General features: G+C 41.6%; 1 protein-coding gene across 4 annotated transcripts in view; it reads right to left on the reverse strand.

The window, feature by feature from the left end:
- LRFN2 (leucine rich repeat and fibronectin type III domain containing 2) overlaps positions 1-26694 on the reverse strand; it is a 409571-nt gene that overhangs the window by 106362 nt on the left and 276515 nt on the right. The gene's annotated exons all lie outside the window — the stretch shown is intronic.

The raw sequence follows: 26694 nt of genomic DNA on the forward strand, positions 1-26694 counted from the left end.
CTAGGGTCAATTTGATTGCAGTCAATTAACCTACCAGTATGTTTTTGGAATGTGGGAGGAAACCAGAGCACCTGGAGGAAACCTACGCAAACACAGGGAGAACATACAAACTCCTAACAGATAAGGCCATGGTCAGGAATTGAACTCATGACCCCAGTGCTGTAAGGTAGAAGTGCTAACCACTATATAACCAGCTATAAGGAGAATATTGGCATTTACCATTTTTCCTTTTTTTTCTTCTTCCGGCTGCTATTAATGATTTATGATCCTGGGCTACAATGGCAACCACAGTCACATGAAATATGGAGCAGAGAGGCTTTGGAACGCCCCTCTGAGCTCTGTGTGCACTGTGACATCCTCCTTCTCCCCCCTCTGCCATCACAATGAGGATTGTAGTACAAGAATGCCCACCTAGATTACCATGTGTAAATATATGGGACAATCAAATGTGATAAATATGGATTTGAGACCATGTGGGGCTAGTTTGGAGCAATTGGCAGTTTTGAGTGGCATGTGATGGAATTTTGGAGCAGGTGGGAATGGGGGACATTTTGGGATGAGTTATCTGGGGGTGCCGTAGTTGAGGACTGCTTTTTTTATTCGTGCAATTAAGGATAAAGTGCGGTCATTTGTAGACTGGAGGACCTCACATGGCCATTACTGACTTATCTAGTAAATTCTAGAAAATGATCGCTAGATTCTGATTGGTTGCTATGGGCAACAGCTCCACTTTTCCTTTTCAAAGCTTTAGTAAATCTTTTGTAAAATGTTGTTATGTTAGATAAGGAAAATAATGGGATAACCCTGTTGACCTGTAATTCTTCTACCCCGCACCTAGGCAGCGTCTTCACCAATGTGGGTTAATGTGGCTGTTTGTCTCATTGTTCTGGTAGAATATGAATTATATCATGTGCATAGATTGTAACAAAGATGAGTAAATAACAACTGCTGCAGTATTTAAACTCCTTCCCTAAGAAATAATCAGGCCGCCTCACTCATAAATTAACAGCGAAATCTGCTGAGCACAGTTAAAATTTACCTTTGAAGATGAACTTTCAGAAACAGGAAATTTTACAGCGGAAGATGACACGGAAACATAAAACTCTGCAACATTTATAGCGCAGGAGGTTCTAATAAAATATTCTGGGCGTTGTCTCCAAAAAAAATTTTACTCTCTCCTTTGCCTCCAGCATCTCAAACTTACACTTATAAAATTACAAACTAGATCTTACATGACTTTTATTTTTCCTCTCCTTATTTAACAAGGTAATTTTTGAATTGCAAAATATCTGTTGCGTTGCACAAATTCAGTCTTTGTTCCGCTGTGCGATATGGCTGAAAAACAAGTTCTTTTGAGACTCCCAGAGCTTGGACTGGACGCTACTGCATGTGCTTGCGATTGGCACTCCCTTACTGTGCATTATGGCCAAACGCTCCTTCCCTGAAATTGTACTACATACTAAAGGCTAGATTTACTAAGCTGCGGGTTTGAAAAAGTGGGGATGTTGCCTATAGCAACCAATCAGATTCTAGCTTTCATTTATTTTGTACCTTCTACAAAATGACAGCTAGAATCTGATTGGTTGCTATAGGCAACATCCCCACTTTTTCAAACCCGCAGCTTAGCAAATCTAGCCTTAAGTGTCCTTCGTGCTCGAACATTGATTGAGCGTGGCTGCGTTCTCTGGTGTATGAGCAAATTCTGGACATGCGCAGAGATATTTAGCGGATTATACGGACAAAATCGCAGTTTACGCCTCTTGATGAATCAGAAGCGATGTGTATTTGTGGTCTATCTTAATTGCAGAAACATGTTCCGTGCTAGCTGGTGGCACACATACGTCTACTTTTCCAAACAAAGAAGATGCCGTGCCAGTCATCACTAACAGTCAGCACTGACACCTGCCCTGCAGCTTCTGCAAATTTCTGGCTCAAACAAGCAAACTTGTGAGAAACCCGAGACTTGAATCGGTCGCACAGTGGCCTAGTGGTTAGCACTTCTGCCTCACAGCACTGGGGTCATGAGTTCGATTCCCAACCATGGCCTTATCTGTGTGGAGTTTGTATGTTCTCCCTGTGTTTGCGTGGGTTTCCTCCAGGTGCTCCGGTTTCCTCCCACACTACAAAAACATACTGGTAGGTTAATTGGTTGAAATCAAATTGTCCCTAGTCTCTCCCTCTCTGTCTGTCTGTGTGTGAGTGTGTGTCTATAGTAGGGAATTTAGACTGTAAGCTCCAATGGGGCAGGGACTGATGTGAGTGAGTTCTCTGTACAGCGCTGCGGAATTAGTGGCGCTATATAAATAAATGATGATGATGATGATGATCACTCGCCCTTACTGTGCACTGCCTACATCCAATCCGACCCTTCCAACCCCATGTTTCCCCCGTCAACTCATAGGGAGTCTTAAGCGTCATTTGTGTTCTGACATAAATTGTATATAATTGTGTTTGTTGGCGTAAGGTCCGTTTCTAAGCATGCGCGAATCTATTCCACACATTACACGGCACGCCAACGGACTTGTGTCCAAACTTGAAACAGGCCCTAAAAAGAATACAAAATTGGAACTAAGTTGTTATTAGTGATGAGCCACGGGAATCAGTATTGGGTCCATTCTTTTTAAAGCTTTTTATTAATAACCTTGTAGAGACAGCATGATGGCACAGTGGTGAGCATTGTTGTCTTAGAGTGGCGGGGTCATGGGTTCAATTCTGTCCAGGATCCAACCTATGTGGAATTTGTATGTCTTTGCTTTGTTACCCCCAGGGGCTCAAAAACATGTTTGTGTGTGATAGGTATTTAGATTGTAAGCCCACTGGGGCAGGGAGTGGTGTGAATGATGACATATTCTCTGTACAGTTTTTCATGATATCATTGGTGCACCATAAATTAACCATAATAATATATAGATGGCCATATTTGCAGATGACACTAAGCTATGTTGGGTTATTAACACAATGTAGGATAGTAAGTTGCTATAAAATGATTCAGGCAAAATTGCAAACTCTGCCTTGAAATCAGATGAAGTTAATGTAGGTAAATGTGGAACTATGCCCTTAGGTCATGGCAAAAACTGTGCTAATTACACATTAAATGGAACTTAATTGGGGAAAACAGAATGGACACGATCGCAGAAGGTAAGGTGTTTTTTTGGTTGTTTCTTTACTGTATTTTTTATTTTCATTGAGAGTTCTGCCCGGGGCCCCCTTGCCAGCTGGCCCCCCGGCACCTGCCCATCGTGCCCAGTCGAAAAGACGGCCCTGAGCATATTTAGTTGGAGGTCATCTCCACTCCAAAAAGACATCGGTTTTTCTACAGTAAATAACTGGTGGTCAATTGGTTTGTAGCTCCATGCTGAACGTCAATGGAGAAACATTATTTTAAAAACACTCCGAGCCATATAATCAACAGTGTCACTCAATCAATCATGTAATAAAGACAATCCAGAAGTTCCGTCACTCTCACGATTAGGTTAAGCCATGAGCGAGGCAAAAACAAGCATTGCACTTTTACACTTTTTCATATTGCAACTCTTGAGATTTCTTTGCCTCGCTGCACACTGAGATGCATTTTTCGGTGCTGGGTCATCTCCCAGAGCAGAGTGTAGGAATGTACCATGGTGTCTGCTGGTTCAACCAACCAGGTTCATGGGAGACAATCATGGCACACCTACTGAGCTTCTTATAACTTCAAATTGGTTTAATGGACATTAACCGGCTGTGTTTCCTACCAGAAGTTTAAGAGTTGCCCTCTGCCCACCCGAGATCTTATCAGTCAGTGACCAGCTGTGTTGATAATAGCTCTTCCTGTGTTTACAGTCATATGTATTTTTGGAAGACAGTAAATTAATCCCATTTTTGGATTGTTTCATAACAGATTCCCAATGATGACAATGGGGCAATATAGCCCTCTGATTATCTAAATAAACTCATTTATATAAACCTGGGGAACTAAATGTGAGAGTTTAGATACTTTTTTTATGTAGTTTGATTTATTTATTAAAACATTTGTCCACTGATTTGATTAAGTCCTTTATAATGATTGTATCCCCCCTTTTCTTGCACATTGAGATTGAAAAGTTGTTTCCTCTGTTTATTCAGGATGTTGGATTTCACAATATATCTGAAGGGTTATATGGTTGTTGTCTGGGTGAGGAAATCCAATTATTATTTTTATAGTACAGTGACCGCTGTCTCACGCGTCAGGTTCTCACGGAAATATTCTCTTAGGCGTAAATTTTCCATAGAAAATCACTACTGAGTACACTTCCATGAAATACAGAAACACTTCTATGCAATATTATTATTATTATTATTATTACTATTGTTATTATTATTATCTTTTATTTATAAGGTACCTCAAAAGTTCTGCAGTGATGTACATGAAATTTACATTAGTATAATAAATTTTTAAACTAAACATAATAATATAAAGACCAGACATCTACTAGTTAACAAAATATAGACAGATAACTTGGTAAAGCAGATCAAGTTATTAAAGGACAGTGAGTGAGAGTGAGGGTAATGACCAGCGTGATGTAGGCTCAGGAAGAGAGGGCTAGAGGTACAGAGGGTGATGGGATAGTAGAAAGAGATCACTGGGAAAGAGGGCCTGGTCCTGAGAGCTTACATTCCAAAGTGAAGACACAAATATGGCGGCATCGCGTGGGGAGTGGAGGTGATAACAGAGGTAAACGATTTAGGAAGAGGGCTGATAGGCTTTAACAAATAACTGGGTTTTAAAAACATGTTTTAGATCATTCACAAGGTGGGGAGCAGCCCAGGCAAATCCCTGGAGGTGGGAGTAGGAGGAGGTAGTCACCGTGGTAGTGAGACGGCAGTCGTTGCAGAGCAGAGGGAGTGGGAAGGAGTGTGGGTAGAGATGAGGTTGGAGATGTAGGGGTGGGAGGATTGGTTGAGGTGAGAGCTTTGTAGGTGAGGGTGAGGAGCTTAAATTTAATTCTGTAGGCCACAGAGATTCAGTGTAGAGAATGGCAGAGAGGGACGGCAGAGATAGAGTGCGGGAGAGAATAATAAGGTGGGCAGCGGCATAGAGGATAGACTGAAGAGGGTCGAGGTGGGCGTTGGCCAGGCCAGAGAGGAGGACGTTACAGCTATCAAGTTGAGAGATTACAAATGAATGAATAAGAGTTTTGGTGGCTTCCGTCGTGAGAAAGGGATGGATCTTGAACATGTTCCAGAGTTGGAAGCGGCATGATTTGGAGTGGGACTGAATGCGAAGAGCGAAGGAGAGGGGCAACTCTAGGATGACTCCCTTGAGGGACACTGAAAAGAGTTCCTTATATCATTTAAACAATCGCATCCAGTATCTGGACTCTTATATTTGCATGTTGGTGCAATGATAAGTACAGACAAGCGACTGATCCACACTCAGCCTCCGATCAATCCAACTTCTCCCATTGGATGATATAAATTTTTACAACCCTGTAAATGTCACCATATTGTCCTATATGTGATTACCTGTAAAACGGGTCAGATTTGCGTCAAAGTAGGCGCACAAAGACCATTAGCACTGAGGATTTACACTTATCTATACTTTACACTTTTCTATAAATGCATGTTACTGTTTTTGTTGTGATCTATGAAGAGTATCAGCTATCGGCTGACCGACATCTATAAGTTCAAAGTGGGAACAAAACTCCAGGAAAAGGATCTGAGCAGGAACAAAACAATAAAAACAGAAATATATATATGTACCCAGCTAAATAACTTGAAAATTATATTATACTAATTACTAAACTTTTTTAAAAAATGTTATTTAAATAACACTTTTTGTCAATTCAACATTACTCTAAATCGGCTACTAGCTGAGTCATCTGTTTTTGGAGGACTCATTACTCTTCTCTTTGATCCACAGGATGTTTTGAACATCATTTTCCTCCCTCTTCAAAAGACAGTCTTGAAAACATTTCCTATAACACCTGTTCCATTCAGACTAGATAATGACACAAGGATTTTCTCTGAGACAAAATGACACAGTTTCCTGAAATTGGTGCTTCTCTCTACACTTTACAAGTGTTTTGCGTGTCTGGGGGAAGCCAAGGAACTTGGAAAAGTATTTCAGTGGAAACAATGAGAGAGGCAGACATTCCACCTTTATGTTGTCACAGTACGTTTATATATGTGAGCAATATAGATATAATAGACACACAAGTATAATATGTATGATTACAAAGAGTCTGATTCAAAGTGGAATGCAATCATAACCGTCACTGGCAAATTATAAAGTTGCATGCAAATGTATGCATGATTCCGCTGCACTCACAGTTGACGTCGCGTCCAGGTCGGAGTGAGCAGCAGTTGCATTTTCTGGACAACAGACACACCCCTCAGATTATTACATCCAATTTGCGAACATGTACATACACATTTTATTTTCTACGTTACGAACACGATTGCTTTGAAGCATCATTTAAACTTGAATAACCTAGCTAATAGCTAAACATCAAGAACAACTTCCTGACATTCATACAAAACAAAAATATTTTTTTCATCTTTCCTACAACACTTATCTATGGCTGAATGGCAAATAAAGTCTCAATAAGTGTCTGTGTATAGGAGTACAGAATGAGAAGTACTAGAAGTATAAAATGCCGTGTGTGATCAATCTTTCTTTGTTGTTAATTTCCCCGGGGTGATGATAACAGAAGAATACCTCTTGGTTAGATAGAATCAATCCTGGCAGGATGCATCACAGAGAAAATATCCTATAACTCCCCTCCCCAAACGCGTTTCGACTCCCAGGGAGCCATCGTCAATGTGGATCATGTTTTTGTATTGCATGTTTATTGAGTTGGATGGAACATATGGAAAATAAGAAGATATAGAGGTTTCTCTACATACAGATGAAATAAACAATTTGACATTTTTTTCTTTGTGCCCTCATTTAGAGTCAAGCGCAATGTGCGTCTAAGACGTACATGCAAGAGTGGGAGTGGGAGTGTGCCGCAGCTTGGTAGGGTCATACGAGTGGCATGCAACCCCAGTTGCGTCCCACTCGTAATATCCTACCGAGCTGCGACCAGTTCCCGCAGCCAGCTGACTACTTGCACCACCTAATTCCTGCTGCACTTTTTCAGTCTTTTTTGACGTGTGTTCCGTCTGCGCCTTGATCCGTCCATGCTTGTTTTATGTGTGCAGACGTCCATTGTATCTAAATTATTCACGGTCACGCCTACATAACTCCGTGTTCCGCTCTTTCCCACGTACCGAGACGCAAGCTGTCGCAAGTGTACACTGCGTCTGAAAAGCAGATGGAACTGTTGCTTACTGCGCATGCGCATCAGTGGAAATGTGCACGATGCGCCTGAAACGGACTTTGCGTCTGACTCTAAATGACAGGGCTTGGTTCACTTTATTTATTTTTGCAATTATAGTCTGGCTTAGGTTAAAGGACACTAGGCAGCAATCTATTCTGAAGCGCCGTAAGAATTCTTATCTTTTATTTTGATACCTCCCAACATGTCAGTCATCGGGAGCAGGGCTGGGGACGTGACCATGTCATGATGTGGCCACATTACGATGGGATGTAGCCACGCCCCCATAAGGCTGCCTAGCTTTCTTTTGGGTATCTCCCCCCCCCCACCCCCCCACCACTCCCATCTGCAGCACAACCATGTTTCCGGGTGGGACAGCAGAACGGAGGCCTAAATCGGGACTGAATCAGCACAGGGAGGTATAGAATAGGTACAAATCATTTTGCAGAGCAGTATGAAAGTGAGATATTTCCATTTGCGGACTGGGAATTTGCGCAGCCCAGTTGCACTTATTCCAAGAAACACATTTCTAGAAAAGCTACAAAATCACAGCAGTGTCGCACGTAATAACACTCCCCTCACTAGTGTGATTCATTTAACCCATAACCGACATCCTCTGGCTGTTACTCTGCAGATTTTATTAATTATTAGTCTACATCTAGCTCCAAACAAAAGATGCTGACCTGTTACTTTAACAACCAATAATCCTGCACGACCGTAACATTCCCATATATGTTGGCTGTTTACTCTCCAGAGAATAAGTACATCATAAATCATGACATATACCCGTGGGCAACGCAGCCTGGAGGGAGTTTGGAAAAGATCACAGACACATAATATGCTGCGCTCTCCCGCCCGCATAGATACGAAAAGTATCTGACTTAATATGCATGGACCAATGTATATGTATGAACTGATTACTAAAGAATATTTTAGGGACTGTAATTCAAGCAGAGCAAAAAAAAAAGGCCCTGTAACTATCATAAGGAAATAGTGTTTGCTTTTCCAATAGAAAGCTGAGTGGGCAGATATTTATACATATATAATATATCAGGATGCAATCTTGTGACTAAACATAAGAGTAAAACTAAGACCGCAAACTCACGGCCTATCCTGTGTATTTTGAGTTGCAAATATCTTAAGAAGAGATAGTCCAGCGCTCTGAAACAAACACTATATAAGAATGTGGCTGATTCAAACCGAAACGTATATTGATGCGTCCGGATTATGTCATTATTATCAACTTGATGATGTTGACAGCTGGTTTACAAAACAAACCATTAATACTTTTTAAATTGTGCCCCTATCTTCTCCCCCAGAATATTTAATCAGCACCAGTGACATGGCTGGTAGCTGGTAAAGCAAGGAGACAACGAGGGTGGGGTACCTCTGCACCTGTTAAGCCTCAACCCCAAATATTTTCCAGAGCATGCTTGCACTTGTAGTTCAATATGAGCGTGCTGAGGATGCTTGAACTTGTAGTTCATCAATAGCTAGACTTTATAATCCATGTTCTCATGTGCAGGATTCACTTATTAATCTAAGACCCGTTATCTACTTGTAATATAAAGTGTAATATAATATATATAATGCCACTTACTGTCTGACTCAAGAATTGAGTTTTACTAGGGATTTTCTTTTCACCTGTAACTATCCCTAACATGACTCAGTGTGTAATCTGCAAAACAGCAGCATGTAACTGTATTACTTTTTGGGAAAGGGTCAAGTTACACTCAGAAGCCTTATGATTGCTCTTTCATACTCTTGTTACTGTATCGCTGGTAGAGACTGAGAATTGCAGGAGAAACCGCAGGGTAACCCCAGTCCTCATAGAATATGGGAAAAACCACACAGTGCGTTGCAATATTTTATTTCAAATGTTGTCCCAAAACCCGGATTTCTATGTATTATTATTCTCCTCAATCATTATGGAATCTTCTTTTCCGATTCTGTAATCTGACAGGAGAAGATATAAAGTCCAAAACAACAATGAATACTCGCTCCTAGCGGAACCGTGACACGGATGATCGAACAAGATAAGTACGTGAACAACCAATGAGAGCGCCTTGCCTCTAACTTAATGGAGAGTGGACAAAACATTCTGATTGGCTGCTCACGTGTTGACCCCTGGAGGGCACAAAGATATACAGGTTAAGGGGCACATTTATCAATATTCACATAAAGGGAAAAGTAGTTTTCAATCCTTATCGCAATGATAAGGATTGAACTACTTCTCACATTTATGTACAGCCCTGCACAGAAACAGCAGTTCCGAAAAACTGCTGTTTCAGAGATAAAAAAAATCATACTTACCCCCCTCTTCGGAAGCGCTGTCTTCGGGTCTTCTCTTCACTCTTCAATTGCGCATGTCCAGTTCCAAGAACTGGACATGCGCACACAGATCCCCTCTCTGTATCATTGCAGAGAGAGAGCGCTGAGTGACAGGGAGGGATCATGTGATCCCTCCACACATGCGCTGTCCAGCTCTGCTCTCCGGAGCAGAGCTGACAGCATTAGATTTCCTCAATTCGGATGATGTACGCCAGCTTCAGCTGGTACATTAACATGACAAGTTCCCGAAAAAAAATTTTTTCCGGGACTTGTTAGATTGCGGCCAGGAGCAGTCACCATTCTGTTGAATGGTGACTGCTCCCAAAAACGAAGAGGAATGCAAAGCAGCAGATATCCATGATATCTGCTGCGATGCCCCCTTAATAATTTTGCGGAGGACACTGTGGGACCTTAATGACCCGTTAAAAGCACTATCGTGCTTTATTAAATATGCCCCTAAGACTGTTCACTCCAGTATAACAATGAGTATCGCTCTTACAGACAAGAATTCAATACAGACATCAGGATATATAGAGAAAAGTGAAGGGAACCTCTTCTCTATGAGCAAAGCATCACAACACACAATGCAGAGGTTCTAGGCTTTTATCCTGGAGGATGGAACACGGCACAGACTGCAACTGTGCAATAACCCGTAGTACCTAGAATAAACCCTTTAACTGCCACAGGTGCATCAGTTACGTCCTCGCAGCAGAGATTCCAGGGGGTAAATGTATCAAGCTGAGAGTTTCCCTGCTGGATTGAAAAACCAATCAGATTCTAGCTATCATTTATCTAGTACATTCTACAAAATGACAGCTAGAATCTGATAGGTTGCTATAGGTAACATCTCCACTTTTCAAACCCGCCGTTAAACTCTCAGCTTGATACATTTACCCCCAGGTCTCCAAGGATGTAACTTTGACGCCATAGCCGTATACAGCTGCCAGGTCCCAGTGCATCAGCTTGTGGTGGACCTTTCGGTCGTTTAACATTCCCCAACCCTTAAGAACAACATGTGAAAAATAATTTGTAATTTTTCTATCCGTGTTCCTGCTCTTCTCTTCTAGCGCTACAGAAGGACCGGGGGCCGCATTGTCATTCTGTTAAAAGAAATTGTCAGCCACGGCCGCAGAATGGAGTCTCCCCCAGTCATCAAACTCCTCCTCCAGATCCCAAAGATCTTCCTAGGGCCGAAGACCCTTCTTCTTTATATATATGCCTCATACTTTATACAGTTTAAATGAAGCACTTCCTGGAAAGCTCTGAAAAAAAACTATTTACATTCTGGGCTTGATTCATCAAGGAACGTAAATGCCAAAATGTAGGGTATTCTGTGTAAAATCACCCTGCACATGCCCAGAACCAGACTAAGTGCTAGTGAATGCAGCAATGTCTAATTAATCTTCAAGTGCAAAGGACTCTTGCTGTAGCCTTCATGAGCAGAACGTAGTCAATGTCTTAATAAATGTATTTCATTAAAAAAAAAGAAAAAAAAACTTTTATAAAAAAAAAATTCATTAATCACTCTATTATTAATAGGTGATCATTAAATATTTTCATTTTTTTCGGTGCATTCTTTTTGGACTTTATATTCCATATATGCATTGAACGTATCCTGCATTGTCCTGTTTGTTAGAGCAGAGCGCACCTAGACCCAGATTCAGCAACAGACGAATCTTCAGATCTGCTCCTAGTTGAATATGGCTGATTTTTCTGTAATCTGTGTGTCAGCAGGACGGCGTTCACAGAGATAAGGTCTCAAGCAGATAAATAAATCACAGAGACACATTATTACCAAATATTCAGGAGACACTGCTTCCAAGTGCCTCGATAGGCTGAATTCTCATGTATATTAATGCAGCAGACAAAATGGCTGCCTTGACGTGTCTGAGTGATGTCACTGGTTTCTAGTGACTGCTATGTGGATGTGATATGGCAGCAGGGCCGGATTAACCATAGGGCTAACTGGGCTACAGCCCAGGGGCCTATGGCATCCAGGGGGCCCTTGAAAGTGCTCAGCAGCAGTATTGACTGGTCGGGGGCGGGGGCGCCTCCAGCTCGATCAGTGCTGCTGAGCACTTTCACTGCAGTACTTCCCCGGCGCGCTGTATTCTCCTTACTGAGGAGATCTCGTGAGTCTCACTCTCACAATATCTCCTCAGTAAAGAGCATACAGCGCGCCGGGGAAGGAGGAGAAGGAGGAGAAGGAGGTAAGTTCCGGGAAGAGGGGGGGGGGGGCAGCTCGGATCACCGGGGGTGGGGAGGGCCGGATCGGATCACGGGGGGGCCCTCACGGGGGAATGGAGGCCCCCTTAGCCCAGGGGCCTCCATTCCCTTAATCCGGCCCTGTATGGCAGACCCAGAGCTCTGGGCTCACTAACCAAGTCTGGGCTCCTCTCCCATTGGGTCTTAGCATGCTCACAGCATCAGGCACTGGACTAGGAGTACAGTGCTCACCTCCCGGCTCTGAAATCCAGAGTGCTCCTCCCCCAATGCTTCACGCAACAGGTAGTCTTCTCTCCTCCCCCCATACTCTGCATCCCCTAGTGGTGGGTCAGCAGACATTCCACTCTATTGAAACTGTGGTCACATTGCCTGTCTAATTCAAATTGCCTATGCTATTATACCAGCTCTGTGCACAATATGGTGGCAGAATTTTAGGTCTCCCTTACTCCGGTGTCACTTGCGATATTTTTCCAGTGGTATTTCCTGTGTTTCCGTTCTCCGTCTCGTTTCTTGACCTTGAACCTGTCAGGCGCCGTCTCCGCACTGACACATGGGACAGGAGACAGACGCCTACACCTTCCAAGCAACCACGTCCTGTTGCCTAGCAGCAGGACGCTATCTCTGCTCACCTGTCTGCAGCCAGCATGTGTTACCGCCAAAATCTCCCTAACCCTATCAGGAGGCACCTTAGGGTATATAAAGCAGCCTCTGACACATGTCTAGTGTCAGAGTATTTGGTCTTCAGCCTTGCTCCAGCATTTGTTCCTGTGTTGCTGTTACTTGGATTCTGACCCGGATTGTTTCTGACTTCTCCTTCGGTTCCTGATTCTGGCTTAGACTGATATTTGGTATTGACCCGGCTTCCTGACCATTCTCCTGCTTCTGATTTGGCTATATCCGTTCCTCTGGTTGTGACCCGGCTTGTTGACTACTCTTCCATCCTGCATCCTGGTGGGCTCTCACCGCTGCCTCAACTGTTACCTCGCCAGCTGACTGATACTGAGAGCCGCGACCTGCGCGTCCCTTGTAGCGAAGTCCATACCTCCTTGCGGGGGTTCCTGGTGAAAACCAGGGGCGTGTTAGACTCTGCGCCTCAGTACTCAGTAGCGCCAACTGCTGGCAGGTATCATCAATTCCACAGAGTAATTCTAACAGAACCTCTTCTTGTGACCCTGACCTTGGATTGTCCTGACTATTCTTCTGCCTATTTATATTGTACATTCTCTGCTAGGATGTTACTGATTCTGATTCACGGTCATTCCCTAATGGCTCCTGTCCTATCCGTACGTCACACTGGGCATATGGGCTGAGGATCACGACCTGCGTGTCACCTGCAGCGGATCCCATTCTGCTTTGTAGGGGTCACCTGTGGACACCAGTGGCACGCCTCTGTCTCTGGCAATGCCAATCCTGGCTGACAGTGCAGGATCCTTAATTTCCAGGCGAGAGAGTGACAGATGGCATCATTGCTGTACTTAACATTTTTGTTAAATGCAAACTTGTAAAACTAATAGATATAAGATGCATTGATGGAGAACATTATAAGAAAGATTTATTTAGGGAAGGCTGCTGATGGTAATTCCATTATATGGAAGAGCAAAATAATGCATAACCAAAGTATAATAAATAACGTTTCGGACAGATCAAGCTATTCACAGTAAAAGGTTACAGTAAATCTAGGTAATAAATAAGTGCAATGGTCTGGTTTTATCTAATAAATACTTAATGAGAAGCATTAATGGGCTGAGAGTAGGCTTTACATATAGATGCACATTTTATGCGCCTTCAAGGTGCTCTTATCACACAATGCAATAAATTATTGTGTTGTTTAGTTATGTCTTGTCTGAGAATAATGATAATTACCACTGTGCAAATGTACAAACTGCGCTGTGGTTAATCATTAATGGCCGGGTAAGAGACACTTAAACTGATCTGCCTGCCGTAGTCTGAGCTCACACGCCTGTGCCCTGGGTCCTCTAAAACTTTATTTTCAGATATTTACAACATTTAAAGTGTATCCATGACCAGTTCAGGAAGAAGGAATATTTCATATGCCGTACACAAAATCAGTGATACCTGCTATTATTTTAGAATATGTTCTAGATTAGGGGTCTTGGCAACGAAAGTTCTCCTCTTGTTATAGGACCACGGGGAGAATATCAATCATGATACCCCAAGAAATGTGAATCTAGTAGCAATATTTAAATATGCGACCTGGGGGTTAATATATCAAGCTGTGAGTTTCCTGTGGATATGAAAAGTGGAGATGTTGCCTATAGCAGCCAATCACATTTAAGTTATCCTTTATTTAGTGCATTCTACAAAATGAGAGCTAGAATCTGATTGGTTGCTATAGGCAACAGCTTCACTTTTCAAACCAGCCGGAAACTCGCAGCTTGATACATTTACCCTCTGGTCTTACATCAATGAGTCCAGAATTCATTAAGACATCAATTAATTATGTATCCTATATGTTAGTCAGTGACATTGTGTTACAATTTATAGCATTTACATTTAAACATGTTGGCACTTTAATATATAATACAAATACTAATTACAACACTCTAAATTTTATTTTACTCTAGAATCTATACTAGTCCATTTATCTATAGGTGTAACTATAACCAGAACTGCCCATGCGAATACTGTGCGGCTGACAGCACAGGACAAAATGTGTCTTAAAGTATAAACTTAATATGAGCTATGACTGTATATATATATAATACAAATTCCTATTAATACAATTACTGCTTTGTCTTACTGGTGCACTTGCCTACTCGCCCGAAATGTCTGGGAGAAGCACAAATTTTGTGTAGAGCTCCGGGTCCGATATTGAAATGAGTGTGTATGCTCCAACGATCATGTTTTATCTTACCAAAAGACATTGCATCAATTGATTTGGTTTTATAAACTTCCTAAAAATCACAATCAACGATGGAACAATAATGAGCGAATTTGGACGTGTGTACGCACTCACGACCTTCCGTTCAATACTTCTGCTGCCGCATACTTCGGCTTAGTGGTTAGAACTTCTGCCCCACAGCACTGGGGTCAAGAGTTTGATTCCCAACCATGGCCTTATCTGTGTGGTATTTGTATGTTTTCTCCCCGTGTTTGCGTGGGTTTCCTCCGGGTGCTCCAGTTTCCTCCCACACTCCAAAAACATACTGGTAGGTTAATTGGCTGCTATCAAATTGACCCTAGTGTTTGTCTGTGTGTGTTTTAAGGAATTTAGACTGTAAGCTCCATTGGGGCATGGACTGATGTGAGTGAGTTCTCTGTATAGCGCTGCGGAATTAGTGGCGCTATATAAATAGATGATGATGATGATGATGATCTGTAGAGAGTGTACAGAGCCACGATCTTTTCAGTAGATGGTTATGAGAGATGCAGATCTCAGATCTGATGATCAATCATGTCGGTGTATACACATGAAACTACATGTTCTTCTGGGTTTTCAGTTGTTGGCAAAATTGTTACAGAAACTGCATCTGAACTAAGATTGCACAGGTGTGTACCCAGCTTTAGTACATGCCCCACATTTTGTTATTTTCATCTTGCTGCAAACATTATTCTGTTATTTTGTGTGTATTTACCAATACCGTTTACAATAACAATGCATCGAATGTTTGTCTCTTACAAGTCTTATTATTATAACAAGAAATGAAAACTTTCTTCTTTCAGAATAATTATTATTTGTAGAATGAGGATACAGAGCTCCATCCCCTGAAAACAGAGATTGGGTTCTTGGCACTGAACGTGTCATGGCAGTAATGCTTTACCAGCCACTAATGTACTGTGGATAAGTCAAATTGAAGGGTTCTCACAATGATTCCTGACTTATTTCCTTCTCCCAACACGTCGCCTGCAGTTTGAATTACACTCTGCCATCGGGTGTCTTTTGTTTCCTGGTTTATAACCCTGTCAACATCCTCCGACATTGTTGCTTCGCTGCAAGCAGGCTACTGCCAGTCCTTTCAGGTGCCTTGTTGTACCAGGTCTAAAACCCAGCTATTAAATCTGAATGCACATCTTGAATGACTTTTCTCTCCATCCTCTTCAAAAAGCCAAAATGCACTGCAAAACAGCAATTACCTCATACTTGCCAACTTTTCCTCGAAGGCTTCAGGGAGATCCCAGGGGAGGTGCTGGGGCGGGGCTTGACGAATCGCATCATTTTGATTCCTAACCTAAACTATGGTCACAATTTTGGCCAGGGGGCGGGGCTGAGATGATTTGGTATTTATGTCATTAAGCCCCGCCCCTGCCACTTCTCTATTGCGGGGACGAGAACTGGGAGGTTGCCCTGCTCTCCCGGGAGCCCAGGAGGTCTCCCAGAAATTTGTGAGTCTCCCAGACATTCCGGGAGAGTAGGCAACTATGCGTTAAAGAAAAGCAGCTAATGAATCTCTAGAGACTGAAGTGTCTTTTACATTTCTGTCTCCATTACTGAAGTCATGTTGTCTTATCTGTCAGTCTTTGATTAAATCTTGGTCTCCATGAAAATGGCCACCTCCATAGACATCAATACATGGACATAGGACACAATTTCTGAACTGTGTCATCATGCCACAGATGGCGAAGCCAACCACGTCTTGTACTGGCTCAACATCAGGGAGAATGCCAGACTCTTCAGGGAGTGAGGGAGATCACCCCTATTTCAGGGAGTCTCCCTGACATTCAGGGAGAGTTGGCAATTATGAATTACCTAGACCTTAAGTACAGTTTAAATGGCCTCTAATAATAACTGTGGGTCCTTCGGTCTCCGAGCAGATTAACAATTTAAGGATTGTTGTAGTCTTCTGTTATATATTAGGGCTGTAAACTGGAGAGAATTCTGCACAAAGTGTTAAAAACAAAATATGAGACTCATCTATTAAGATTGGAGATCGTTCTGGTTTGCTTTTAGTGTTATTGGATCTGTGGGCCTGCTGAATATGTGACTATTCACAGATATGCCTGAGATATCTCCACTATAAAGTTACAGTATGATTCACATATACACAGGACTACGCCACTCAATAATTCATGGAATATCACACGACAAACAGCAGAACAACAGCGATGTGGTGAAGTCTAGATGGCTTTTGTCTTTGTTAACTTTTTTATATTATAAACTCTTGTGAGCTGGACTCTATAGTAAGTACAATATATAAAGTCTATATACTTCTTATAAATATAGTATGTAGTGCTGATGGTGCTTTATAAATAGTAATAATAATAATAATAATTATAATAATAATAATAATAATAATAATAATAGTAATAACACTAACAATAATATTTGTTTTAGAAATTTCCTTTTTTATAACTAGGTCCCATTCTTGTTTTAACTGACTTATAGGAAATTTTTAAATTAGATTTGATCCTTAATTGTAGAAAGTACTTATAAATACTGCTCAGGCTCGGGTCCCCGAGAACCGAACACACCCGAACTTAGCAGATCCGAGTACTGAGCCTTGCGCGCCCTCAGAATTGAAAACGAGGAAAAACGTCATTGTTACGTCGCCGGATCTCGCGAGCTTTGGATTCTATAAGTACTGCCCTTACTTTAACAGAGGGACACAGAAGGGGTAGCACAGTTCTTGGCAGTCTGTTGAGCAGTTAGGCAGCGTCATAGGTAGAATAGAAAGAGGAGGGGTAGCAGTGTTCTTCAAAGTCTCCAGTGACATTCAGGAGAGCTCCATTGCTCTGTTGCTAATTGCCATTGCTAAAATACAAATAATAGGTCTGGCAGGCTTGGTCTTCTAAATCTGCAGTCTTTGTTTTAAAGTGTATGAAAATAATATTGTGACCTGTGAGGTGGTGAAAATTGACTGCAAATGACTTGAAATTAGTGTTATTGAGGTTAATAATAATGTAGGGGTGGGGGGAAACAAACATGTGATTTTAGCAAAAAAATGGGATCCAAAACCAAAACGAAAACCAAAACAAGCAAGGGCGGTTTTGCCAAAACCAAAACACAAAGTTAATCCTGATCGAAAACCAAAACCAGAACACGGGGGTCAGTGAAGATCCTTACTTATAAATAACTATAGGTAACATATGTTGGGAACATTTTCGCTCACTTGCTAGTAGTGGCTAACACAAGTATTGGTCCCTGTGAAATTGCATTTTGTATTTATCACAAATTTAGAAAGGTATCTGTGATCTGCTGCACTAGCAATATTTAGTCAGAGTTACTATCTCAGACTGTGTGCACACAGTGAGTACTGCAATTTAAAACGGCCAGTTCAGAACATCATAGGTACAGCTGCAGCACAGTATAAGAGCTGAAATTCATACAATTTGGTCTTGATTTGGTGTGCCAGAATAATTACTAACTAGTGAGTAACATACTTATTCATAACTGTTAGAATTGCTCTGTCCTTGTAATGTGACATATCATAATTATCACTGTTATGTCATGTTTTGTTGTGTGATATTGGACAGTCGTATTGTATTGTTTCAGCGCCCTCTGATATATCCTTTTGTTTACTCTACTAATAATATTACATAACATGTAGAAACAGAAAAAGAACATGGTAAAAATGCAGAACCAAACTTGGGTGTTAAGGGAATTGATTGATAAAATCTTAAGCAATCAAACTCAAAGGGAAGTAGTTGCTGTACTAGAATATTGAACAGTCATAGCAGAATTCCATCTAGCCTACATGAGGCAAATAAGGAGAAAAATTGTCACACTGAAATGAACCACACAATTTCTCTGCAACATGCTGGCTTCTGCATTGGTGGTGTAACAGGGTGAAGAGCAACTCCGTTCCTCCCTTAGCAGCAGCAGCTGAAAATCACAAGGCCCTCATGTGGTGTCCATGTTGATGTTGACACAAACTCAGAGGCATCAACAACAGCAGCATTTTGTCAATAATAAACACATTAATGTACCGCTGTCACCAATATAGACAAACCACCTTTGATAATTATTAGGTAAAGTTCTGTGGCTTTGACAGCTGAAAGTGTACATTTCCGCAAATCTGAAGAGCAAATATAAGGTTTTGATTCTGAAGATAATAATGAAGAGGTCAATAGGGAGGCACAGGAAGAAGGGGCACATACAATTTATAAACATTAAGATAAAGTACAAACAAGACATGAAGAAAGTAAGTGTCAAGACTGACAGACATCCCCTCATCCCCCGTTCCCACAGCATCCAGTACTTATGATGTGCAAGGCATTTTGTTGCTCTCACTTTAATCAATCTTGTATATACACTTGAGGTTTAGAAGAAATTGCCATTGCACAAGTTGAAAATGGAATGGCACTTTCAATAAGCTTGTGGGATTTTATGAGCAGCAAAAAGCCATCAATAACGTCAGTGGACACTCCAGGCTGCTGGAGAGGCCTGTTGACATCCTATGAGATGACAAGTCATGGGGAACATATGTCGAACGTGCTGTAGTCATCAATACCATGACCAAATAAATAGGGATCACTTGTGCAGGCAATTTGCACAGATCTATTAAAACAAAGATCTTACATTTTTTTCTGAATTGTACCCAAAGCCATGTTCATCTCACAAACATTATGGACATGTGTTTTCAAATTAATATAGATGGATTCTAAATGTCTTTATGTAGGTTAGCTGGAAATTTTTGAAAACATAAATTTTAAATTCTCAGTTGAATTTCATATTATTAAAGATGCCCTTTTGGGTACAGCTAAAATTATTACATATTTATATTGGATTTTGTAGAATAACATACATTTGTTTGTAATGCATACTCATAATAAATAAATAAAGATAAGAACATTGTAAAATAGGGAGGTTGAATAGAGGAAGAACTTTGACTTCATGTTAGGTACAGGATGATGATGATGATGACGGTCACATGCAGAAGGTATCACCTTCTGTTTGAAGGGCAGAATAAATGTGGCAGGACGTTGGAACTAGAACAAAAGGTCATGGGGACAAAACCGAGTTTGGCACAAAAGGGAGCTGGTGAAAGAGGATTTTAAAGGAAGAGCTTGTGTAACATCCAACATAACATTATAATATAAAGATGCAAATGACACCACAGGCTCAAATGACAAAATCTCTCTCCAACTCCTAATGCCATTCCCTATCCCTTGTGTTCTCTGTGCTGGTGGTGATGGTGACTTTTGGTGAGGAAAAGGGGAGTTTCCAAATGAAGGGACAGTTTCCCCACCAGTGAGGTGGTAACTTTGCTACTTGGACACCAGACATGCTCTGACAATACGGGCATGTCAGGGCTGATTCCTCTGTCATGACTCAACTGCACATCCAGGTGCTTCCTGCGCAAGAATCAGTTCTATACCTAAGTGGCTTCCTTTTCTGCGCGGCACTGAATCACTGCAATTGGTGACCTTACAGTTATGCATCCCATGCAATGGTTTGAAGAATTCCCACACAAAGCAGCTGGTGTCCAGAAACTGCTTCCTATGCCGTGCTCCGTAAGTCAGCCACAGAGTCAACAAGTCCAGATCGCGAACTATATACGCCCATCCACACTCAAGAATCAACAACAGGCGAAACCGGCGCATCATCTACCTCTGCTACACTGGAGACACTGCTAGGGTCTTATCACACCAGTTTTGTTCTGTGTGGTTCATTGTGCTCTTTTGTTTCCCTTGGTTACCGCTGTCGGCTGGTCAGATTTGAATGCTGCTCCCATCAGGCGCCATCTTGCCTAGTGTACTGCACAGGCGCTTCGCCAGGAACCTTCAAACCTCTGATGAGCGGTGATTGTAACACCCATCGTGACACCCATTACTCCTCCATGTACTGGGTGTCAGATCATCAGGTCTCCCTACCTGATAGGAAGAATCTCTTCTGACTCCTGTTCAGGTACTCCGTGGTTCCTGTTATTGTGGCTCATTGCTTCCAGCTATACCTGTGCAGCTCAACGCTTCCAGCTATACATGTGCAGCTCAACGCTTCCAGCTATACATGTGCAGCTCAACGCTTCCAGCTATACATGTGCAGCTCAACGCTTCCAGCTATACATGTGCAGCTCAACGCTTCCAGCTATACATGTGCAGCTCAACGCATCCAGCTATACATGTGCAGCTCAACGCTTCCAGCTATACATGTGCAGCTCAACGCATCCAGCTATACATGTGCAGCTCAACGCTTCCAGCTATACATGTGCAGCTCAACGCATCCAGCTATACATGTGCAGCTCAACACTTCCAGCTATACATGTGCAGCTCAACGCATCCAGCTATACATGTGCAGCTCAACACTTCCAGCTATACATGTGCAGCTCAATGCTTCCAGCTATACATGTGCAGCTCAACGCTTCCAGCTATACATGTGCAGCTCAACGCTTCCAGCTATACATGTGCAGCTTACCACTACACTGCGTAGCTGGTGCAGCTCATCGTTTTCAGTTATACCTCTGCAGCTCATCGTTTCCAGCTATATCTGTGCAGCTCAACGCTTCCAGCTATATCTGTGCAGATCATTGTTTCACCACCTCATTGGTGTGAAACAATGACCTGATGCTTCACTGCAGAGCATCGCTCATAATCGGTCCAGTACCAGAGTTATACACCAGTGTGGATCTCAGTGTCATAGCTCCTTGCAGTCCATCTCCTCACCACTACTCCTCCTCTGCCTACAGCTTGGTGGTTCCACATACTATATGCTCTGCACCCCCTAGAGGACCACGACCTGCAGTTGAGAGCAGCCAAGAACATATACTCTTGTGAATATCTCTCCTCCGATAGACTCCGCACATCTCTGTGGGTAGACTGTCACTCGAACAGAGGTCAGGACCATTCTCATTATCTGACTTTTGTGACAGGTCTAAGTTATTAGGGTCTGCAAATAACGCCAATAGTTCCTTCAGTGCCCATTGTGTTAGTAGTGAAAGAAGTAACATTGCAAGCAGCAGCTTCATACTTGAGAGACAAAGCCTCATACGCTAAAGAGAACTCCTGTTCCAAGCCCACCACACCTCTCCTCTCCCAATAACGGGGGCTAGTATGTCAAATTTGCATTTGGGGCTAAAAATTTGCTTTGTCACTTGTCACAAAACAGGGTGCTACTGGACTGAGAACTTTTTAATCATCACCCGTTTCTCACGGTTTAATGTACTTTTTAATCCTTGGCCCAGTCTAAGTATATACAGCAGAGCATCAGTGTATTATGTGTATTATTATTTCATGGTAATCGATACATTTTGCCCTTGCTATTACCTGCAATATTGTATGTATTAGAAATAGAAAGAAAATTGCCATATTGTGAAAATAACAGGACAGTAGAAGTCATTTTGCTTGTGTTAGCTAATGTAATTACCATTTGTCTCAAATGCCCATTGTTATGAGGTGTGGCGTATACCTGGTTTGTAATTAGAACAATGTCTGAGTAACTTGACATAGCTATCTGGCAGCCCATGCTAATTAGCTAGGTCAACAGGTAATCTGAGACGTATTTAGGTTAGAACTTGTAGATGATATGCAATGTGCCTTCACAATAACAAAGTGCCTGAAATAGCATTGGGAAATGTATTAATAAGTATCAATATAAATGCTATTTTATCAAAATGTATCACAGACTCAGATTGTCTAATGTTGCAGGTACAATGTGTCAAATGTCTTGTTGTTTCATGCAAGCCTGAAGTGTCTTTCCTTGATGTTATATTGTAACCCTTTGTATAGTGTATCCAGCCAAATAGCTAATTAAGTCAAGCAATCCCATTGTATAATCAAGGTAACAGAGACTGAATGTCCACTGAAAAACCCCTGCTGTAAGGAGGTATTTATAAGGAGACTTTTGACCCTATTCCCTGTGTATACAGCCAAGAATATGGGGAGAGGAGAATGCCAAGAGAACGATTCTAGCTTGGAGGATCCTGGTGTACAAGACATCAACAAAAAGGACTCTGGGCCAGGCATCGTGGTGCCGCTGGAGGAAATCCTACCAGGACAGGGTCTGTGTGAGCCAGTAACCCAGGCTGGGCGACATGGTAAATGTCTAGCTAATCGGTAGTGGTAATAGTGCAAGAGGATAAGACTCTGAAAGAGACTGAGGGTAACTGCCATCCCAGCTAAGGGTGGTATCCTCAAATCACTTTTTCATCCTCCGATGCTGTCTCTTCCTCCAAGGGCTACTTCCAGATGCAGCAACTACTGCAAATAATGTTGAACGAGGAAAAACCACTCCAAAGCTGTGCTCTACCACAACCTGTAGACCTTAATATGGCTCAACAACACTGACAACCCTGAGACTGCATTGCATCTGTGGATGCTGAAGTCCCTTCTCAATCTAAACCTCCTGCCAGAACTGGTCATTATAACATTTGGGGACATTATTTTTGTATTTGTTTAGTGGGTTCTATCTTTTTCCTATCTCTTTCTTTCTGTCTTGTTTCTCATTTTCTTTTCCTCTCTCACTTTTCTCTCTCCTTTGGTCTCATCCTTTCGCAATCTCCCATTCGAAACATTTTCACAGCAGTAATTAGTGTGACGGAGCCTTCTGTAGTGTTCTCGGTGTTTCACGTACATCATGATGCACAACGTAGCTAATTAGGGAGTTCTACGGTGAAAAAAATGATAAAATGAATTCTGTGCAGAACCCTTAAGGTCAAATTCCAGAGGAGAAACGTGCAAAATTCCGGTGAATTTTGTATTAGGTGAATATTTAACAGAACAATTTTATATATAAGATCTATAAGGAGAAATGAACAAAGGAAAATGCAATAGCGTAATTTGTTTAATATTTATGTTTACTATGTATAAGTGCAAAATCACATCTGAAAACACTTTAATGCAGCTCTGTGAAAGAGTAAATCATATAATACTGCACGAGTAAAGACTAACTGGGAATTTTTGCCAATGTCCAAAAACCCATATAGGGTTCCAGAAATGCACTAATTGGTCCTTATTCATTAAGGAACGTAAACGCAGATACATGTCGTATTTTGCATTAAATTGCTCTGCGCATGCCCAGGAACGGACTATACAACAAGGAACACGAATGTATGCAATTTATCTTCGAGCGCAAAGGACATTTATGACAGCTTAAGATTTCATGGGTGGAAAGTGAAGGGGACTTGGTGTATGCCCGTAGTCAGTGTACAGTGAGGATGTGCCAAACTCTACCGCACACAGCAACGTCTGATTCAAGCTTTGGGCATCTCTAAGCAGGGCCGGATTTACCACTAGGCAACCTAGGCAATTGCCTAGGGCCCAGCTGGCGGTGAGATCACCCTTTAAAAATAGGCTGCTGCTTATGGGCCACTGCTATTTGCTTGCCCCCCAGGGTTAAAATCTGCCAGCCAGCCCCTGAATAGGGGTATATGTTATGATAAAAAACTATAGTGCTATGAATTTTTTCATGGAGGGGGCCCCAAACCAGTATCTTGCCTAGGGCCCCATGAGGTCTAAATCCGGCTCTGTCTCTAAGGTACGTGTTTTTCTGTTGTATCACTTTCTTCAGCTACAGGTCAGGTGTAAGTACCGATTACTAGTGATGACGGCTGTTTATACAGCTAGAACATGTGTTTGTAATCAGGAGCAACTGTAATAAAGTATTTTATGTACAGTAGACATTAATAATATCCTAATAAATGTATATCCTTGGGGTGGGGAGGGGAGGGGGTTATGGATAAAAGAAAACTTTTCTTTTTAGTATTTTTTCATTAATGACTAAATTATTAACAGGTGACAATTAAATACTTTTTCATTCTGTGAGTTCTACTAGGACTTTATATTCCACATATGAGGGCTGGTTTCATTAAGGAAAGCACAGCAAAAAAAGAAGAAACCTTTCACCTTGGCAAAACCATGTTGCATTGGAGGGGGAGGTAAATTTAAAATGTGGGGAGAGATTTGTAATCGCGGTAGGACATGTCCTACATCAACTTCAAATTTCAGTGTAAAAATAAAGCTATCAAGTATTTGTGTGCTACATGAAAAAAATACGCAACACTATACAAAATTTCTCCCAATGTGATTTCCTTAACGATTTTACCAACGATTAAAAAAAATCCCGTACAGCCGATTCCTGTGTACACATTAAACACACGATTTACCGTCAGATCTGTGCTCTTCATCTGTTATAACCATCGGCTGAAAATATGGTGACCCTGCACACTCCATAGAGATCTATGGACGCTGCCGGTCCTGAGTGCGTACACATTGCAGAATTGGAACGACATTGTTCCATCGTTGAACGAGATTTTTAGTCTGGTTTAAAAATCATATTACGGTGTGCTTTGAAATGATAATCGTTCATCATTAACCTATCCCACCATACGTGAACCTGTCATATCCTAGTTGCCTAGTTTCAAGAGCTGACACTCTTATATGAACGAACTACCAGAGGTTATTCTTTCTTCCCCTAGAAAAAGGAAATTTTCCTTATTTTCATTCCAACCACTGTACAAATAGTTTGTAAGGAGATATTTTCTCTCATCCTGACACTGGCCATAAATTTCCTATTCAAGGATATTATAATTGTGACACATCTTATATAGTTTATTCAGTTAAATGTCCCAGCGGGATATTATACATAAGAGAAACTACACCGATCATTAGGGATAGAATTTACCATAAATGAATGATTCGCTGTGATGTGAAGGAATTTTTGTATTGATAGAAAGAAGTATCTTTCAGACACAGGACTTAATTATTATCAACTTAATTTCCAGTTCTTAAAACATGTATTGATTTTCAAATGGGGCGAAGACAGTGTCAAAAGATTAAAATATCAGCAGGCACATTGGCAGCATTAGACGGCAACTTTCTCTCCTAAAGGATTTAACAGGGATCGTGATTTAATTGCCTTCACAAGTTTTACATTTTATAATGTTCATTTGTGTTTTAACAATGTCCTCCCTTCTTCTAAGACTAAGGGGTGTATTTACTAAACTGTGGGTTTGAAAAAGTGGAGATGTTGCCTATAGCAACCAATCAGATTCTAGCTGTCATTTATTAAGTGCATTCTACAAAATGACAGCTAGAATCTGTTTAGTTGCTATAGGCAACATCTCCACTTTTTCAAACCTGCAGTTTAGTAAATATTCCCCTAAGGGGTATATTTACTAAGCGGTGATTCCAACAAACCAACGATTCTCTGCGATTTCCACTCATTTTCTGAAAAACGGCAATTTTATTGTAGACAAAACCCGATGGGCTTTGTCTTTAATATAATTGCCATTTTATAAAATAATGGACGGCTGACACCCTAATTAAAAGGGAGGGTATTACCACTTCGGACTTATCCTCACTAAGTACATGCATTGAATTGTATGCACTGATACTAGGTAACCCTAGCTGCACCCCTGGATTACAGAGGCTTCTACAAGGAGTGAAACAATGACATTCTCCTGACCAATGAGGCCCAGCTTTGACAACCACAGACCTTGCCAAAACATGCCCACCAATCACAATGCACACCCCACCTACAGATACACACTTTCCTAATAGCTATTCCCAAATCGCTCTCCCTCCTACCCTAACCCTACTCTGTCTACTCACACCCCACCCCACAAACCCATCTACCCTTCTCCTCCCTCCATTAGATCCTTAGGGTGACTGGGCTTATCCATAAGTGGCATGAGTATACCCAGTCCCTTCTACCGTGGCTGGGTGCTCTGGATACTACAGCCTGCAGAATGGGATTACCCCCAAGTGATGCAGGTTGGCCAAATCCCACATAAAAGCAGAAAGCAGTAGGACTGAGATGACTTCTTATATCTGTAACAATTTATGCTAGAGGTGCATTAATCCTTACAAAGATTGTAAGCTTGCGAGCAGGGCCTTCTGACCTCTTTGTCTATATTACCCAGTTTGTTTCTTACTGTATTTGTCCCCAATTGTAGAGCTCTACAGAATATGTTGGTGCTATATAAATAAATAATGATGATGATGATTATCTGTAACAATTTATGCT

This window comes from Mixophyes fleayi, chromosome 3 (genome assembly GCF_038048845.1).
Source record: "Mixophyes fleayi isolate aMixFle1 chromosome 3, aMixFle1.hap1, whole genome shotgun sequence".
In the NCBI taxonomy this organism is placed as follows: Eukaryota; Metazoa; Chordata; class Amphibia; order Anura; family Limnodynastidae; genus Mixophyes; species Mixophyes fleayi.